Below are 11,616 nucleotides of genomic sequence, written 5' to 3'. Positions count from 1 at the left end.
ACTGGTGTCTGATTTATTTGTTTGTTTTAGGGGTTCAACTTCTTGTTTATGGACATCCAAATGATACTTATTGCAGCTTGTCACTTATTTTGAGTCTTCGTTAGCTATTAGTGGGTCATGCTGGATGCAGGGGGTTGTTACAAGGATCACCTCTCAATAATAATGAATCAATTAGGCACAGAGTGAATCCCTATTTACCAACCAGTAGCTTTAGTGGCCCCGGTTCACAAGCACCTGAAGATACACAACTGAATACCTGTGTGCACTACTGCTAGGCTTCCCTGGCCCTCCATGGGTCAAAGAAGAGAAATGGTAATACCCAGAGGAGGCAGCCTCTGCTGGCCAGCTGTTCCTCGTGATCCCGATGTGATCTTCACGTACTCAAAGTGGGGTCCTCCACATTCGCGATGGCTGGTCTGTAGAGGGTTGTCGCTACCTGTGCTCCCAAAATCCTTCATTCTTATTCCTTCCCTTATCAGATCAATGTCTGATGTTTCAGTTTCATTGGCTCAAGGTCATCTGACTGGCCTGTGTCAGATTCCCTTTGGATGTCACCAGCTCTACGAGCAATATTGCCTCCGCGTTCAATCTTGAGCTTTAAGTGACTTCTTTTATTCTATTCAACTAACTGGTTCAAACCAGTCAAAGTGGGGCACCCAGACAAAGAGATTTCTCCTGCTATTTTACACAATAAACAGCTTCTTATCTGAGAATGGTCACAGGTTTCATAGATCATCAGCTGTAAGTCCACATTCAATTGGCCTGATTAAGTTATTCCAGGGGAAGAATCAGTTCCTGAAACAATTCACAAAATAGTAGCTGCTAGGACAGTCTCACAAAATGGCCACCTTGATTCCTGTTTACTGATTGTAGTTCTTTCTGGCCAACAGGGTTTTACAATTAATAATTTGGAAAAATTAGTCTTTATTGGTATTGATTTCTCAATTGCATTAGTTTCCTCTGGGTAAAATGGCCATTTTATGAGGTACCCTTGTACACCTGCTCAATATTGCAAATATCTAATTAGCCAATCATGTGGCAACAACTCAACTCATAAGAGCATGCAGACATGGTCAAGAGGTTCAGAGGTTGTTCAGACCATACATCAGAATGGGGAAGAAATGTGATACAAGTGACTTTAACAAATGATTGTTGGTGCCAGATGGGGTGGTCTGAGTATCTTAGAAGCTGCTGATCTCCTGAGATTTTCATGCACAACAGTATCTAAAGTTTACAGAGAGAATTGTGCAAAAAATATCCAGTAAAGGTGACAGTAACTCAAAAAGACATGCCTCTCAACAGTGGTGTGCAGAAGATCATCTCTGAATGAGCAACACATCAAACCGTGGAGTGGATGGGCTACAGCAGCAGAAGATCACACACATACACTCAGTGGCCACTTTGTTAGTTACCGGTTATACCTAATAAAGTGGCCACGAAGTGTAATTTATGATTATAATGTATAAATGAAAATATTTTAATTGATAATAAGTTTGATTGATTAATTCACCTAAATTTTGCAATATTAAATAAGCAGCATGCTACTGGAAATGCCATCAAAATGGTATAAAAATTCTACCAATGGATGAAAATTCCTGAAATTTTCTGATCATATAAAATGTACCTCTCCTTCTCTCCCTCCCCTAAAGGTGTTCTAAGTCCATGCGATGCTACATGAGGTCTGTTAAAAGTCACAACTGATCTTGATCTGAGTCAGGTTAGTCTCAAATCAGTTTAATTGAATTTGAATTGATGCCTAGCTGGCTAAGTTCTTTACCAAACAATTGGATTTTGTGAAAGAGTTATTTTACATCATTAGTCCCCATCCGGTTTACACAGCAAAAGCTTTGTGTAGGAGCATATTAGCCCATCAACATACTGCACAAGAGGTTGTAGAATAACCCCACACCACTGCCTATAAGAGTTTGTATGATCTCTCTATGACAGTGTGCTTTTCTTTTGAGTGTTCATTGGGCTGGAATAACCTGTTACCATGCTATAACTCAAAAGAAATAAATAAAAGAATACACCTCGCAAACAGGAGGAAATCTGCAGATGCTGGAAATTCAAGCAACACACACAAAGTGCTGGTGGAATGGAGCAGGCACCTGAACACACCTGACGAAGGGTCTCAGCCCGAAATGTCGACTGTGCTTCTTCCTATAGATGCTGCCTGGTCTGCTGTGTTCCACCAGCATTTTGTGTGTGTGTGTGTGTGTGTGTTGTTAAATGAATACACCTCTCTTGTTTACTTCATTAAAGTTCTGTGCTTTTCAAGTTCAAGTTTAATTGTCATTCAACCATACACATGTATACAGGTAAATGAAGTATGACACCTCTGGGGCAAAGGTGTGAAATACAATACATACAGTACATTTAGTTACAACACCACAAAATAATATGAGCACAAAACCCTGAGTGGCATGACCTGAAGACTGATGGTGCATGGGATGTTGTCCTCAAGTCATGTTACTGTAAGAACAAGTACACAACAGTTCCCCATCTCACGCTGGGTCAGCCATAGATGAAGTCAAATCAACTTAGCTGCCAGGGAGTGAACACTGGAGAGCAGCACTGACAGGAGAGCTGCCTGCAGGGGTTAAGATCCTAACAGTTTAAGTGGATAGTGCATGAAATTATAGACTTAATGCAGAAGATCATAGGGGTAGGACAAGTATATGTGAACATCAGTGTAACAATCTGTTTGAAGGCATCAATAAGCATATCAGAGATATCTGCACTGTGCTTTGAAATTGTGCTGTGGGTTTTCCGATTCAGATTCATTAATTACATGTACATCGAACCATACAGTGAAATGATTTGTGTTCACAGCCAACAGACCTAAAGATGGGCTGGGGGCAGCCAGCAAGTGCGGGTAAACATTCCGGCACCAACAGAGCATGCAGCCAATGCTTAGCAGAGCAAAACAGGATGCGCAACGGAACACAATGAACAACTAAACAACAACAGCAAAACAAGCCAATTTTCTCCCTCCCACCCACACACACAAACACAGATTGTCTGCCGGTCAGGTCTCCAGGCTTCAGCCATCGGGCTTTGACTTCCAAATCTCCAATCAACTTTAGGGTTTCAGTCTTTGGTATTGAACCGCGCTTAGCTGCTGATGCAACCCTGAACTCCAGGCTCAACTGACCAGTCCTCATGCCTGCTGCTTACACAAACTCACTGTAGACCCTGGGACCTGCCAAACTTAGATAGCCTGATATTTGCAGATGTCCTTTATCCCCACGTCCGTATCGCTAGCCTCGAGTGCGGAACAGAGGTCTGGACTCCGGATTTCCTTCATCAGACGCCCACATCACTGGGCTTCGAACACGGAGTAGAGGCCTGACCTGTAACTCCACCACAACTCTATCACAAAACCCCAGCCTGACTGCTAAGTCCTCTCTCTGCTCCCTAAACCATTCCTACAAACAGCAAGATCTGAGCCACGATCTCAACGGAGAGCGCAGCAGTGAAATCTTGACTGGATTTAACATTTCATCAGAATTAAAGGGATGTCTGACAACGTAGCACTCCAGTGTGGGAGCAGTGATTTCCTCTGATGTGTCTTGACTGGAACCTGCAACATTTTTACTCACAAAGGCAAGTGTGCTACCAAGGCTGATAATTAGATTTTTAAAGTTTGTTCAAAGTTAATTTATTGTCAATTTATGTATATGTCCCTATATACTACCTTGAAACTCATTTCTTTGCAGGCATTCACAGTAGAACAAAGAAAATACAGCAGAATCAATGAAAAACTACAAAGACTGACAAACAACCAATGTGCAAAAGAAGACAAACTGTGCAAATTAATAAATAATACACACAAACTCCACACTGGAGTGCTACATTGTCAGACATCCCTGCTGGAGGAACTCAGCAGGCCAGGCAGCATCAATTGATAAGAGTAAACAGTCGCCATTTTGGGCTGAGACCCTTCATCATTTACTCTTTTGCATTGATGCTGCCTGGCCTGCTGAGTTCCTCCAGCCTGTTGTGTGTGTTCATTTGGATTCCCAGTATCTACAGATTTTCTTGCGTTTGAAATAAATAGATAGATAGAATAAATGATTGAATATATAAATATTGAGAACATAGGTTGTAGAGTCCTTGAAAATGAGTCCACAGGTTGTGGAATCAGTTCAGAGTTGGGGTGAGTGAAGTTGTAAATATCAGGATTACGCAGAACGTCATACAGAGGCAAAGCATGCAAACAGACGTTTGGGTCCATTACATCCGTGCCAAACATCAATCAGCCATTTGCATTAATCCCATATTAATTCCATCTTTTTTTCTCCCCATGTTCTCAGCAGCTCCCCCATGGATTCTACATGTCCATGCACAAAGACAGCAATCTCCCACATCTTTAATATGAGGGAGGAGGTAGGGTTGATAGGGTCGTTAAGGAGGCGTATGATGTGCTGGCTCTCATTAGTCTGAAGAGTGAGTTCAAAAGCTGCGAGGTAACATTGCAGCTCCAGTCAGACCATACTTGAAGTATTGTGTTTGGTTCTGGTTTCCTCATAATGGGAAGGACCTGGAAGCTTTGGAGAGGGTGCAGAGGAGATTTACCAGGTTAAAGGGGTAGCAGAACATCACAGGCTGAATGGCCTGTACTGTGCCATAACGTCCTGTACATTGGAGCAACCAGAGGAAACTCATTCAGTCAAAAGGAGGAGGTGCAGACTTCACACAGCCAAACACCCAAGGTCAGGACTGAACCCGATCTTTGGTGCTATGAGGCAATGGCTCTGCTGGCTGTGCCCACTGTGTCACCAGTAAAAAGAAAACTTTCAAAAGCTGCAGATACTGGAAATATAGGTTTAAAACAGAAAATGCTGGAAATACTCAGTAAGTCGAGCAGCATCTGATGAAGGGTCCTGGACCTGAAATGCTTCACTCCTTCTCTTTCCACAGATGCTGTCAGACCTGTTGAGTGTTACCCTCATTTTCTATCTTCAGTTTCAGTAAAACGCAATTTGTCTGTCCTCTCTTATAATACTACAACCTGAGAAGGTTATGCTTTAGAAATTCATTTTAATCAAGGAACAACTTCATTCACCATGTGCATTTACATGTATTAGGAATTTACTGTGATGTGTTGTCATGACACATCACAAAAACACCATTCAACAATCATAACAAAAAAAGAATTTTATAACAAATAAAGTTGGAAGTTACAGTACGGATAAGGTATAAAAAATGCATAAATACCAGCATGCATTTACAATACACTCAGTGGCCACATTATTGGGTATTCCTGTATCTAATAACGTGGTCACCTAATATACAGTATGTTAAGGGTTTTCTGCTGCTGTAGCCCATTCACATCAAGATTTGACATGTGTATTCAAAGATGCTCAATTTGGCAACGTGTGGATTATTTTCAGCTGCTGTCACCTTCCTGTCAGCTTGAACCAGTCTGGCTGCTCTCCTCTGACCTCTCTCATAATGAAAGTATTTCCACCCTCAGAACTGCTGCTCTCTGGATTTGTTTTTTTTTTGTCTTTTGCACCATTCTCTGTGAACTCCGCAGACTGTTGTCAGGAGATCAGCAGTTTCTGTGATACTCATACCACCCCTCCTGGCATCAGCAATCACTCCACAGTCAAAGTCACTTAGATCACATTCTGATGTTTGGTCTGAACAACAACTGAACCTCTTGACCATGCCTGCATGCTTTTATGCATTGAATTGCAGCCTCATGATTGGCTGATTAGATGTTTGCATTAATGAGTGGGCGTAAAGCTGTACCTAATAGAGTGACCAATGTATACGTAAACAGCATTACAAAAAGAATATAAGAACATAAGAAATAGGAGCAGGAGTAGGCCATCAGGCCTGTCGAGACGGCTCCACCATTCAATAAGATCGTGGCTGATCTGGCCATGGACTACCTGCCTTTTCCTCATAACCCTTAATTCCCCTACTATGCAAAAATCTATCCAACCTTGTCTTAAATATGTTTCCTGAGACAGCCTCCTCTGCTTCATTGGGCAGAGAATCCCACAGATTCACCACTCTCTGGGAAAAGCAGTTCCTCCTCATCTCCGTCCTAAATCTGCTCCCCCAAATCTTGAGGCTATGTGGTTTAAAGAGTTTACAGTGTAGTGCAATGGCTGAGATAATAGATAGAGGGGGTGGGGGATAACTAGAATGGTTGATCAGATGAACAGCCTGGGAGAAGAAACTTTTAATAAGGTCTGAAATACTTTACACCACACAGATAGGATTATATGTCTCCCCTTAAAAGTTTGATTACATTCAAATTTTACAAAGATTGGCTGACCCAAGCTAATTTTTTAGTATTGTTTGTATGCCACCCATGTTGACCATTTCTGTATATAAATTCACTGAGGTAGTACAAAAAGTGAAAAAAAATGCAAAATATATGGTTACAGGCACAGAGAAAGTTCAGATAAGTAAATAAATGGCTTCATTGTGGGCATTAGCCTCCTCACCATCGAGGACATCTTCAAAAGTTGATGCCTCAACAAGGAGCATCCATTTTTAAGACCCCCCAGCCACCTATGACATGCCTTCTTCTCATTAGTCAGGGATGTGGTACAAGAGCCTGAGGACATATCCTCAACATTTTAAGAACAGCTTCTTCCCCTTCAGCAGTCAGATTTTTGATTGATCTATGAACCCACAAACACTGTCTCACTACTTTTGCTCTCTTATTACACTACTTACTTTTGTTATGTATTTATTATTACATTTTTTAATGTATTGCACTGTACTGCTCTCACAAAGCAACCAATTTCATGACATATAACAATGATAATAAACTTGATTCTGATTCTGAACCGGGCCCTAACTATGGCAATAGGAACCCAAGCCCCTCATTTTGACATTGATACAAAAAGAAAAGAGCTCTTAATATCCTTTCAATGCCCAAGAGTTTTCAAGGGCTCTACACTCGCTGTCACCAATGCAACAGAATTAAACAATCCTTGGCTGCTTTAACCCTGAGCATGGATTCTTCTACCTTGAGATCTATGTGCAATCAGTCATTTTCTTCCAAAATAAACCACTCTTGTCATATTTAAGCACTTCCTCAGGTAAGTACACTCACAAGTTAGTTCCATCTTCTGGAAATTGCCTGGCTTCTTCCTCATCACTACATTCACTTTCATGTTATGCAAATTCATGTAGGTTCATACCCATGAAACCACCAGAAAATTCCCCTTTACCCACTTAGATTTGAAACCTTCATTAAGACTTTATCCTTATTTTGGATCATCATGAGCTAAAACAACATACCACTTACTGCATTTTGTTTCTCAATCCACAGTGTTAATAGTTTTTCTGTTTCTGAAAATGATGCAAACTATTGCTTTGTAATCATGGTGGATCTTATTGGTGCTGCACCTTTATATGTTCTTTCATAAATACGAGAGGTTGTGGAGATGCTGGAAATGCAGAGCAACAGGCACAAAATGCTAGAAAACTTCTCCGGCATTGATACGTTCTTTCATTTTTTTTACTTTTTCCTTCACCATGGTCATGTCTAAATCCAGGGGACACAATATCAAAGTTGATATTTGCCTGATTTTACATTTTGTCAATACATTAAGCTCCTTCTCTGGGGTGATCGTGCAATGCTTCCTACCATTTTTGCAAGTGACAAACATTCATATCAATTCAAATTACCAAGCAGACCGAGCCCAAAATATAGACGTGTTCTCGACCCATGTGGTTGCAAGTAGTTCCTGCTTACATGTAAAGCCAAATTTGTGTAAATTGAGTGATACGTGACCTATAGAATATCTATAAACCAATTACGTTTAAAGGATAACACACACAAAACGCTGGAAGGCAGCATCTATGGAGAGAAATAAACGGTTGATGTTTTGGACCAAGACGGAAATGTTGATTGTTTATTTTTTCCAGCATTTTGTGAGTGTTGCTCGGGATGAGAAATATGCACTAATGCAATATTTCGTGCATTTTCCATTTGCTACCATGACGTTTCAGGCTGAGACAGAAATATGGACATACCCATTCACCTCCTCCCTTACCTTCATTCAGGGCCCCAGAGGGTCCTGCCAGGTTAGGTAACACTTCACCTGTGAATCTGCTGGGGTTGCTTCCTGTATCCAGTGCTTTCGGTGTGGCCTCACCTACAATGCTCAGAGCCGTCATAAGGTGGGGGACTGATTCACTGGGCACTTCTGTTACATCTGCCAAAAGTGGAACTTTCTGGTGGCCCAACAATTTAATGCATGATTGCTCTCAGGGTGGAGGGCCAACATCTTATATTCCGACTGGGTGGCCTCCAACCTGATGGCGTGAATAGCCATTACTCCTTTCTGTAAAACATTTTCCCCTCCCCCTCCCCTGTTCATCTATTCCCTGCTCTGGCCACTTACCTTTCTCCTGTGCTCCACTCTCCTATCAGATTCCTTCCTCTCCATCCCTTTACCATTCACACCCACCTGGCTTCACCTATCACCTTATAGCTATCCTCCTCCCCCTCCCCACACCCTTTTATTCTGGCACCTTCCCCTTCCTTTCCAGCCCTGAAGAAGGGTCTCAGCCTGAAACATCGACTCTTTGTTCATTTCCTTGACTTGTTGAGATCCTCCAGCATTTTTGTATGTGCCTCATTAGTTTGTATTGTCTTCTGTTTGCACTAGGCTCCTCACTGTGATCTGCATGAGAACAATTAACAGGTTGGCTGCTTTTGTTAGCTAATGGGTTTATAATTGACTATAGCTGTTATTTTGCAGCAGTGAGATAGTTTTCTATCCCACGTTACTCAGTAATGAAGAAGCTAACTTGAAACGTTGAATCCGCCCTCTCTAGCTGTGTAAAAATGTGGGCTAGGACAGACTGGTTTCAGCCCATGTAACTGTATTTGTTTTTCAGAAGGGTAAATACTCTTTCAAATAGATTAGTCAGGCATACCTCGATTTTGAAAATTAAAATTTAGTAACCAGTAATTTTATAGTTACCAGTAAGATTAAAGATTAGCTTTATTTGTCACATGTACATCAAAACATAGAGTGAAATGGGTCATTGGCACCAAATGAAATCAGTAAGGATTGTGCTGGGGACTTCTGACATAATAGTATGCTGTAGCGGTGTGCTACATGCAGCGCTAAAATTACGACACGGAGTCGGTAACTGCAGTCGAAGAAAAAGCTTTATTCGAAATACCCAGCCTTGCTTTTAAGCCTCTCTTAACCTGCCCCCCGTGGCGTAGAGGCTCCAAAGCTCTGTGCTCGCAAACCCCCGTAGGCTATCTCCCTTAGCCGGAACGCTGGCTAATTGTGAGCCAGTTTGGATGTGCCAGGAAATGGGTCGCCACAATGCCCACAATTTACTAATACAAACCTGTACAATTTTGGAATGCGGAAAGCGGCCAGTGAGTGAGTGGACCAGTGAAGGAGTGGAGATTTGAGGCTTTGACTTGAGAGATTCTGGCAGTTTTGGCAGTTGGACTGTGCAATCAAATCAATCAAGATTTGAATAGCTCAGCAGAAGGCCGTTGATTAGACAATCAAAATTTGAATAGCTCAGACTCAGCAGAAAGCAGCTGATTGGGCAATTGAGGTCCGCGGAGCGGCCAGTGAGTGAGTGGGCCAGTGCAGGAGTGGAGATTTGAGGCTTTGACTCGAGAGGCTTCAGTGAGAAGAGGCTGAGGACGAGCTTCACTCCAAGTGAGGTAAGGCCGGGCTAAATTCCTTTCAAAGGAGAAAGTTTCAAAAGTTGAGGCAAGTATTGGGTAGGTCATGGCAGCTGAGATCGGCCCCGTGGTTTGTTCATCCTGCAGCATGTGGGAAATCAGGGATACTTCCAGTGTCCCTGACGACTATGTGTGCAGGAAGTGTGTCCAACTGCAGCTCCTGGCAGACCGCATTGAGCATCTGGAGCTGCGATTGGATTCATACTGGAGCATCCGCGATGCTGAGAAAGTCGTGAATAGCACGTTCAGTGAGTTGGCCACACCGCAGGTAAAGGCTACACAGACAGAAAGGGAAGGGGTGGCCAGTAGACAGCGTAGCAGTAGACAGGTAGTGCAGGAGTCCCCTGAGGTCATCTCCCTCCTAAACAGATATACTGTTTTGGATGCTGTTGGGGGAGATGTCTCATCAGGGGAAGGCAGCAGCAGCCGAGTTCATTGCACCATGGGTGGCTCTGCGGCACAGGAGGGAAGGAAAAGGAGAGGGAGAGCTATAGTGATAGGGGATTTGATTGTAAAGGGAATAGATAGGCATCTCTGTGGCCGCAAACGAGACTCCAGGATGGTATGTTGCCTCCCTGGTGCAAGGGTCAAGGATGTCTCTGAGTGGCTGCAGGACATTCTGGAATGGGAGGGTGAACAGCCAGTGGTCGTGGTGCAATTAGGTACCAACGATGTAGGTAAAAAATGGGATGAGGTCCTACAAGGTGAATTTAGGGAGTTAGGAGATAAACTAAAAAGTAGGACCACAAAGGTAATAATCTCTGGATTACTACCAGTGCCACGTGCTAGTCAGAGTAGAAATAGGAGGATATTTCAGATGAATACGTGGCTTGAAAAATGGTGCAAGGGGGAGGGATTCAAATTTTTGGGGCATTGGAACCAGTTCTGGGGGAGGTGGGACCAGTATAAACAGGACGGTCTGCACCTGGGCTGGACTGGAACCAATGTCCTAGGAAGAGCGTTTGCTACTGCTATTCAACTACTTTAAACTAATAAACTACTGTTTTAAACTAATGTGGCAGGGGGCTGGGAACAAGTGCAGAGAGACAGAGGGGTGTAAAATGAGGGTAGAAGCAAAAAGTAGTAAGGTGAGAAGTAGAAGTGGCAGGCAGGCAAATCCAGGGCAAAAAGCAAAAAGAGCCACTTTTGAACATAATTGTATAAGGGCTAAGAGTGTTGTAAAAACAAGCCTGAAGGTTTTGTGTGTCAATGCGAGGAGCATTCATAACAAGGTGGATGAATTGAATGTGCAGATAGTTATTAATGAATATGATATAGTTGGGATCACAGAGACATGGCTCCAGGGTGACCAAGGATGGGAGCTCAACGTCCAGGGATATTCAATATTCAGGAGGGATAGACAGGAAAGAAAAGGAGGTGGGGTAGCTTTGTTGGTTAGAGAGGAGATTAACACAATAGAAAGGAAGGACATTAGCCTGGAGGATGTGGAATCAATATGGGTAGAGCTGCATAACACTAAGGGGCAGAAAACGCTGGTGGGAGTTGGGTACAGACCACCTAACAGTAGTAGTGAGGTTGGGGATGGCTTTAAACAGGAAATTAGAAATGTGTGCAATAAAGGAACAGTAGTTATAATGGGTGACTTCAATCTACATATAGATCGGGTGAACCAAATTGGTAAGGGTGCTGAGGAAGAGGATTTCTTGGAATGTATGTGGGATGGTTTTCTGAACCAACATGTCGAGGAACCAACTAGAGAGCAGGCCATTCTAGATTGGGTATTGAGCAATGAGGAAGGGTTAGTAAGCAATCTTGTCGTGCGAGGCCCCTTGGGTAGGAGTGACCATAATATGGTGGAATTCTTCATTAAGATGGAGAGTGACATAGTTAATTCAGAAACAAAGGTTCTGAACTTAAAGAAGGGTAGCTTAGAATGTATGAGACGTGAATTAGCT

Source organism: Hypanus sabinus, chromosome 1 (assembly GCF_030144855.1).
Source record: "Hypanus sabinus isolate sHypSab1 chromosome 1, sHypSab1.hap1, whole genome shotgun sequence".
Lineage (NCBI taxonomy): Eukaryota > Metazoa > Chordata > Chondrichthyes > Myliobatiformes > Dasyatidae > Hypanus > Hypanus sabinus.
This window is presented reverse-complemented; position numbering follows the sequence as displayed.